This window comes from Callionymus lyra, chromosome 9, assembly GCF_982586985.1.
Source record: "Callionymus lyra chromosome 9, fCalLyr1.hap1.1, whole genome shotgun sequence".
Classification (NCBI taxonomy): domain Eukaryota; kingdom Metazoa; phylum Chordata; class Actinopteri; order Syngnathiformes; family Callionymidae; genus Callionymus; species Callionymus lyra.
This window is the reverse complement of record NC_141826.1, coordinates 29,056,060-29,066,324: the sequence shown is the minus strand read 5'-3', so window position 1 is coordinate 29,066,324 and position 10,265 is coordinate 29,056,060. Positions and strand designations below refer to the sequence as shown.

At 29.4% G+C, this 10,265-nt stretch overlaps 1 protein-coding gene across 8 annotated transcripts in view; it reads left to right on the top strand.

The window, feature by feature from the left end:
- The window catches only part of diaph2 (diaphanous-related formin 2), a 289,859-nt gene that overhangs the window by 196,673 nt on the left and 82,921 nt on the right, over positions 1 to 10,265 (top strand). The window lies entirely within an intron of this gene.

Sequence of the window (10,265 nt, the reverse complement as noted above, 5' to 3'; positions counted from 1 at the left end):
CGTGTGAGGAGGTGGAAGGTCGTCGGTTCTGATCCGTCTCCAGCTTCGGCTGCAGATCAAACTTCACGACCAGAATGAAGTAAAAGATTCTCTGCAGCAAATAAGTGACGATGAATATTTCATTAGTTTAACTGCAGATGAAGAAGATTTGAACTAATATATTCATATGAAAACAATCCTTTAATCAGCTTCTCTTCACATCTTCGCTCCTGAACTGCTGACGCGACACAATCCTCTTGTTTTCTGCCTGAAATCATGTCTGGCTTAGAAAACCTGTTTTATTTGAACAACATTTAAAGTTAATCCTCAGTTTTTCTCTCAAAAGGTGAATTTACAGCATTTAACACTAAATTATTGAGAAAGAAAGTATTTCAAAACCTTTTCTTCATTAATATGGACTTTTCTTTAAAACAAAAATACACAATAAATCCAGATAATTACTGTGTTGTCTTGATGTAAACATGAACATAAATGAACATGTTTTTCTCTTTAGCATCAAATAATATCTTTGACAAATTATCTATAGATTATAAAGATGAGTTTTTAGTCAAGAGTTTGTTGATACTATCACAATAGTAACAAGTATATATGTGTAGTATTGTCCAGTACTTGACTCTGGTGTTGTGATAGTGTAGTAACAAGTATATATGTGTAGTATTGTCCAGTACTTGACTCTGGTGTTGTGATAGTGTAGTAACAAGTATATATGTGTAGTATTGTCCAGTACTTGACTCTGGTGTTGTGATAGTGTAGTAACAAGTATATATATGTAGTATTGTCCAGTACTTGACTCTGGTGTTGTGATAGTGTAGTAACAAGTATATATGTGTAGTATTGTCCAGTACTTGACTCTGGTGTTGTGATAGTGTAGTAACAAGTGTATATGTGTAGTATTGTCCAGTACTTGACTCTGGTGTTGTGATAGTGTAGTAACAAGTATATTTATGTAGTATTGTCCAGTACTTGACTCTGGTGTTGTGATAGTGTAGTAACAAGTATGTATGTGTAGTATTGTCTTGTACTTGACTCTGGTGTTGTGATAGTGTAGTAACAAGTATATATATGTAGTATTGTCCAGTACTTGACTCTGGTGTTGTGATAGTGTAGTAACAAGTATATATGTGTAGTATTGTCCAGTACTTGACTCTGGTGTTGTGATAGTGTAGTAACAAGTATATATGTGTAGTATTGTCCAGTACTTGACTCTGGTGTTGTGATAGTGTAGTAACAAGTATATATGTGTAGTATTGTCCAGTACTTGACTCTGGTGTTGTGATAGTGTAGTAACAAGTATATATATGTAGTATTGTCCAGTACTTGACTCTGGTGTTGTGATAGTGTAGTAACAAGTATATATGTGTAGTATTGTCCAGTACTTGACTCTGGTGTTGTGATAGTGTAGTAACAAGTATATATGTGTAGTATTGTCCAGTACTTGACTCTGGTGTTGTGATAGTGTAGTAACAAGTATATATGTGTAGTATTGTCCAGTACTTGACTCTGGTGTTGTGATAGTGTAGTAACAAGTATATATGTGTAGTATTGTCCAGTACTTGACTCTGGTGTTGTGATAGTGTAGTAACAAGTATATATGTGTAGTATTGTCCAGTACTTGACTCTGGTGTTGTGATACTGTAGTAACAAGTATATATGTGTAGTATTGTCCAGTACTTGATTCTGGTGTTGTGATAGTGTAGTAACAAGTATATATGTGTAGTATTGTCCAGTACTTGACTCTGGTGTTGTGATAGTGTAGTAACAAGTATATATGTGTAGTAATGTCCAGTACTTGACTCTGGTGTTGTGATAGTGTAGTAACAAGTATATATGTGTAGTATTGTCCAGTACTTGACTCTGGTGTTGTGATAGTGTAGTAACAAGTATATATGTGTAGTATTGTCCAGTACTTGACTCTGGTGTTGTGATAGTGCAGTAACAAGTATATATGTGTAGTATTGTCCAGTACTTGACTCTGGTGTTGTGATAGTGCAGTAACAAGTATATATGTGTAGTATTGTCCAGAACTTGACTCTGGTGTTGTGATAGTGTAGTAACAAGTATATATGTGTAGTAGTGTCCAGTACTTGACTCTGGTGTTGTGATAGTGTAGTAACAAGTATATATGTGTAGTATTGTCCAGTACTTGACTCTGGTGTTGTGATACTGTAGTAACAAGTATATATGTGTAGTATTGTCCAGTACTTGACTCTGGTGTTGTGATAGTGTAGTAACAAGTATATATGTGTAGTATTGTCCAGTACTTGACTCTGGTGTTGTGATACTGTAGTAACAAGTATATATGTGTAGTATTGTCCAGTACTTGACTCTGGTGTTGTGATAGTGTAGTAACAAGTATATATGTGTAGTATTGTCCAGTACTTGACTCTGGTGTTGTGATAGTGCAGTAACAAGTATATATGTGTAGTATTGTCCAGTACTTGACTCTGGTGTTGTGATAGTGCAGTAACAAGTATATATGTGTAGTATTGTCCAGAACTTGACTCTGGTGTTGTGATAGTGTAGTAACAAGTATATATGTGTAGTAGTGTCCAGTACTTGACTCTGGTGTTGTGATAGTGTAGTAACAAGTATATATGTGTAGTATTGTCCAGTACTTGACTCTGGTGTTGTGATACTGTAGTAACAAGTATATATGTGTAGTATTGTCCAGTACTTGACTCTGGTGTTGTGATAGTGTAGTAACAAGTATATATGTGTAGTATTGTCCAGTACTTGACTCTGGTGTTGTGATAGTGTAGTAACAAGTATATATGTGTAGTATTGTCCAGTACTTGACTCTGGTGTTGTGATAGTGTAGTAACAAGTATATATGTGTAGTATTGTCCAGTACTTGACTCTGGTGTTGTGATAGTGTAGTAACAAGTATATATGTGTAGTAATGTCCAGTACTTGACTCTGGTGTTGTGATAGTGCAGTAACAAGTATATATGTGTAGTATTGTCCAGTACTTGACTCTGGTGTTGTGATAGTGTAGTAACAAGTATATATGTGTAGTATTGTCCAGTACTTGACTCTGGTGTTGTGATAGTGTAGTAACAAGTATATATGTGTAGTATTGTCCAGTACTTGACTCCGGTGTTGTGATAGTGTAGTAACAAGTATATATGTGTAGTATTGTCCAGTACTTGACTCTGGTGTTGTGATAGTGTAGTAACACGTATATATGTGTAGTATTGTCCAGTACTTGACTCTGGTGTTGTGATAGTGTAGTAACAAGTATATATGTGTAGTATTGTCCAGTACTTGACTCTGGTGTTGTGATAGTGTAGTAACAAGTATATATGTGTAGTATTGTCCAGTACTTGACGCTGGTGTTGTGATAGTGTAGTAACAAGTATATATGTGTAGTAATGTCCAGTACTTGACTCTGGTGTTGTGATAGTGTATTAACAAGTATATATGTGTAGTATTGTCCAGTACTTGACTCTGGTGTTGTGATAGTGTAGTAACAAGTATATATGTGTAGTATTGTCCAGTACTTGACTCTGGTGTTGTGATAGTGTAGTAACATGTATATATGTGTAGTATTGTCCAGTACTTGACTCTGGTGTTGTGATAGTGTATTAACAAGTATAGATGTGTAGTATTGTCCAGTACTTGACTCTGGTGTTGTGATACTGTAGTAACAAGTATATATGTGTAGTATTGTCCAGTACTTGACTCTGGTGTTGTGATAGTGTAGTAACATGTATATATGTGTAGTATTGTCCAGTACTTGACTCTGGTGTTGTGATAGTGTAGTAACAAGTATATATGTGTAGTATTGTCCAGTACTTGACTCTGGTGTTGTGATAGTGTAGTAACAAGTATACATGTGTAGTATTGTCTAGTCTAGTAGTTGTTTTCAAACCAAAATATGTCTAAACATCAGCTTTAAAAAGCTGCTCGACTCACTGTATCCTCTAGTCCTCAGTAATTATTCTTCCTTTAGCTGTGGAGGACGTGACGACTGCTGCCAACTAGAGGCTGGAAGTTGAATTGAAACAGAAAAATTAACAAAACGCTTCAATTATAATAAATATATATATACAGTATATATTTAAATTATTTTAATGGCCTTCGAAATCCTAAATTCTCCAAGTGTGTATAAACTTATGAGCTCTAAATATATATGTATATATATATATATATACACAGTATATATTGTATACACAGTATATATTGTATACACAGTATATATTGTATTTATTGTATATATTGTATATATTGTATATATTGTATTTATTGTATATATTGTATTTATTGTATATATTGTATATATTGTATATATTGTATTTATTGTATATATTGTATTTATTGTATATATTGTATATATTGTATTTATTGTATATATTATATATATTGTATATATTGTATACACAGTATATATTGTATTTATTGTATATATTGTATTTATTGTATATATTATATATATTGTATTTATTGTATATATTATATATATTGTATTTATTGTATATATTATATATATTGTATTTATTGTATATATTGTATATATTGTATTTATTGTATATATTATATATATTGTATATATTGTATACACAGTATATATTGTATTTATTGTATATATTGTATTTATTGTATATATTATATATATTATATATATTGTATTTATTGTATATATTATATATATTGTATTTATTGTATATATTGTATATATTGTATTTATTGTATATATTATATATATTGTATATATTGTATACACAGTATATATTGTATTTATTGTATATATTGTATTTATTGTATATATTATATATATTGTATTTATTGTATATATTATATATATTGTATTTATTGTATATATTATATATATTGTATTTATTGTATATATTGTATATATTGTATTTATTGTATATATTATATATATTGTATATATTGTATACACAGTATATATTGTATTTATTGTATATATTGTATTTATTGTATATATTATATATATTGTATTTATTGTATATATTATATATATTGTATTTATTGTATATATTATATATATTGTATATATTGTATACACAGTATATATTGTATTTATTGTATATATTGTATTTATTGTATATATTATATATATTGTATATATTGTATACACAGTATATATTGTATTTATTGTATATATTATATATATTGTATATATTGTATACACAGTATATATTGTATTTATTGTATATATTATATATATTGTATACACTAACAGGAAAATCCTTGTAAAGACATATTGAAGTTAAGAATCTTCTCTGATCGACGACGTGTTTCAATATAAATACTCGTGACTCTGACAAACATCTTTAACTTCCATCTATACTTCGTGACTCCAGTAGATTCTTCTAAAGCGTCTGAATTGATAAAAGCAGCCTAATGTGGACGTGAGTTTGAAGGAACAGTCGTCAGAAGTGAATGTCAGCGATAAAAGAATCCAATTGTTTTCCCTCGACTTCATCGTCTGTTTCCTGCCGTCCAGCAGATATTGAAGCAGATCAACGTTCAGAGTTAAATGAACTGTTTCTCCGTCTGTGTGTGAGATCGTTGGCTGTCGTGTGGAATCCTGAGGATTCTTCCATGAATGAGTCATCAAAGCTCTGAGATGATCTTCTCCTTTTCTTCTTCATCCACTTTCTACTCTTTCAGCGAGAGGAGGAAGAATCTCTGAGATTAAAACATATCTTCACTTCTTCAGATCAGGATTAAGAGATTAAGTTCAAAACCAACAATTTAGCCGATGGATCATATTTTGTCTAATATTTAGTTTAAAATAAAAAAAAACATTTTTTCACTTGTTGTTATTATTGTTTACAACATTTTATCATAATTACACTTGTTGTTATTATTGTTTACAACATTTTATCATAATTACACTTGTTGTTATTATTGTTTACAACATTTTATCATAATTAAACTTGTTGTTATTATTGTTTACAACATTTTATCATAATTACACTTGTTGTTATTATTGTTTACAACATTTTATCATAATTACACTTGTTGTTATTATTGTTTACAACATTTTATCATAATTACACTTGTTGTTATTATTGTTTACAACATTTTATCATAATTAAACTTGTTGTTATTATTGTTTACAACATTTTATCATAATTAAACTTGTTGTTATTATTGTTTACAACATTTTATCATTATTACACTTGTTGTTATTATTGTTTACAACATTTTATCATAATTACACTTGTTGTTATTATTGTTTACAACATTTTATCATAATTACACTTGTTGTTATTATTGTTTACAACATTTTATCATAATTAAACTTGTTGTTATTATTGTTTACAACATTTTATCATAATTACACTTGTTGTTATTATTGTTTATAACATTTTATCATAATAACACTTGTTGTTATTATTGTTTACAACATTTTATCATAATTACACTTGTTGTTATTATTGTTTACAACATTTTATCATAATTAAACTTGTTGTTATTATTGTTTACAACATTTTATCATAATTACACTTGTTGTTATTATTGTTTACAACATTTTATCATTATTACACTTGTTGTTATTATTGTTTACAACATTTTATCATAATTACACTTGTTGTTATTATTGTTTACAACATTTTATCATAATTACACTTGTTGTTATTATTGTTTACAACATTTTATCATAATTACACTTGTTGTTATTATTGTTTACAACATTTTATCATAATTACACGTGTTGTTATTATTGTTTACAACATTTAATCATAATTACACTTGTTGTTATTATTGTTTACAACATTTAATCATAATTACACGTGTTGTTATTATTGTTTACAACATTTTATCATAATAACACTTGTTGTTATTATTGTTTACAACATTTTATCATAATCAAACTTGTTGTTATTATTGTTTACAACATTTTATCATAATTACACTTGTTGTTGTTATTGTTTACAACATTTTATCATAATAACACTTGTTGTTATTATTGTTTACAACATTTTATCATAATTACACTTGTTGTTATTATTGTTTACAACATTTTATCATAATAACACTTGTTGTTATTATTGTTTACAACATTTTATCATAATTACACTTGTTGTTATTATTGTTTACAACATTTTATCATAATAACACTTGTTGTTATTATTGTTTACAACATTTTATCATAATTACACTTGTTGTTATTATTGTTTACAACATTTTATCATAATTACACTTGTTGTTATTATTGTTTACAACATTTTATCATAATTACACTTGTTGTTATTATTGTTGACAACATTTTATCATAATAACACTTGTTGTTATTATTGTTTACAACATTTTATCATAATTACACTTGTTGTTATTATTGTTTACAACATTTTATCATAATAACACTTGTTGTTATTATTGTTTACAACATTTTATCATAATTAAACTTGTTGTTATTATTGTTTACAACATTTTATCATAATTACACTTGTTGTTATTATTGTTTACAACATTTTATCATAATTACACTTGTTGTTATTATTGTTTACAACATTTTATCATAATTACACTTGTTGTTATTATTGTTTACAACGTTTTATCATAATTACACTTGTTGTTATTATTGTTTACAACATTTTATCATAATTACACTTGTTGTTATTATTGTTTACAACATTTTATCATAATTACACTTGTTGTTATTATTGTTTACAACATTTTATCATAATTAAACTTGTTGTTATTATTGTTTACAACATTTTGTTTCTTATTTTATCCACTTTTTTTCATTGACGTTTGTTTGTTTGTTTACTTTCTCTCATCTTTCACAACAGTGTGTTGTTTCAACAGAGTTGTGTATCTTAAGCTCAACACAAACAAATCCTTCAGTTTCTCTCTCGATCTGAAACCACATGTTTATCAAACGATCAGTGATTATGATTCTGATGTTATTTTTATTCCTCGAAGCTCAATTTATCTTAAATAAATATGTTCGTTCTCTGATTAAACAGAACAAGTTGCATTACTTTGATCTATTGATGGTAGTTTGTATAAATACACTCATATTCTCTCCGAGGGCTTTTAGTTGTTTTACCTACGAAGGCGATTTATTGTCGTTTTCCCTCAAGAGTTTTCACCTCCATCTCTGGCACGGATCAGAAACGTCTGCTTCTAGAAGCTATAAATCGAGGCCATTATGTTCTGGCAGCGACGCTGATGCTAATAAACACGTCGCTGTGTTTGTCGAAGAACTGAGACGTCAGATCACTGACATCGTCCTGAACAACCTGTATTCACGGATGCATTGTGTTGTTGTGTTGTGTTGTGTTGTGTTATGTTGTGTTATGTTGTGTTATGTTGTGTTATGTTGTGTTATGTTGTGCAGGTCAAGGAAGAAAAGCAGCATTTCATGAATTATTGTATATATCGGAGTCGGAGCAAGAAACGCTCATTGGATCCAGTCGTTAAATTCAACCTGTAGCTTGTTGTAGACAATATGTATTACCTGTGTGTCACATGTAACGTGTGTGTCACATGTAACGTGTGGGTCACATGTAACGTGTGTGTCACATGTAACGTGTGTGTCACATGTAACGTGTGGGTCACATGTAACGTGTGGGTCACATGTAACGTGTGGGTCACATGTAACGTGTGTGTCACATGTAACGTGTGGGTCACATGTAACGTGTGGGTCACATGTAACGTGTGTGTCACATGTAACGTGTGGGTCACATGTAACGTGACATAACATTTTACAACAACATGTTACAACGACATTTTACAACAACATGTTACAACGACATTTTACAACAACATTTTACAACAACATGTTACAACGACATTTTACAACAACATATTACAACGACATTTTACAACAACATGTTACAACGACATTTTTCAACAACATGTTACAACGACATTTTACAACAACATGTAACAACAACATGTTACAACCACATTTTACAACAACATGCTACAACGACATTTTACAACAACATGTTACAACAACATGTTACAACGACATTTTACAACAACATGTTACAACGACATTTTACAACAACATGTTACAACGACATTTTACAACAACATGTCACAACGACATTTTACAACAACATGCTACAACGACATTTTACAACAACATGTTACAACGACATTTTACAACAACATGTTACAACGACATTTTACAACAACATGTTACAACAACATGTTACAACAACATTTTACAACAACATGTTACAACGACATTTTACAACAACATGTTACAACGACATTTTACAACAACATGTTACAACAACATTTTACAACAACATGCTACAACGACATTTTACAACAACATGTTACAACAACATGTTACAACGACATTTTACAACAACATGTTACAACAAAATGTTACAACGACATTTTACAACAACATTTTACAACAAAATGTTACAACGAAATTTTACAACAACATGTTACAACGACATTTTACAACAACATGTTACAACAACATGTTACAACGACATTTTACAACAACATGTTACAACAACATGTTACAACAACATTTTACAACAACATGTTACAACAAAATGTTACAACAACATGTAACAACGAAATTTTACAACAACATGTTACAACGACATTTTACAACAACATGTTACAACAACATGTTACAACGACATTTTACAACAACATGTTACAACAACATGTTACAACAACATGTTACAACAACATTTTACAACAAAATGTTACAACAAAATGTTACAACAACATGTTACAACCACATTTTACAACAACATGCTACAACGGCATTTTACAACAACATGTTACAACAACATTTTACAACAAAATGTTACAACAAAATGTTACAACAAAATGTTACAACAACATGTTACAACGACATTTTACAACAACATTTTACAACAAAATGTTACAACAAAATGTTACAACAACATGCTTCAACGACATTTTACAACAACATGTTACAACAACATGTAACAACAACATGTTACAACGACATTTTACAACAACATGCTACAACGACATTTTACAACAACATTTTACAACAAAATGTTACAACAAAATGTTACAACAACATGCTACAACGACATTTTACAACAACATGTTACAACGACATTTTACAACAACATGCTACAACGACATTTTACAACAACATGTTACAACAACATGTTACAACAACATGTTACAACAACATGTTACAACAACATTTTACAACAACATGTTACAACGACATTTTACAACGACATGTTACAACGACATTTTACAACAACATGTTACACCGACATTTTACAACAACATGTTACAACGACATTTTACAACAACATGTTACA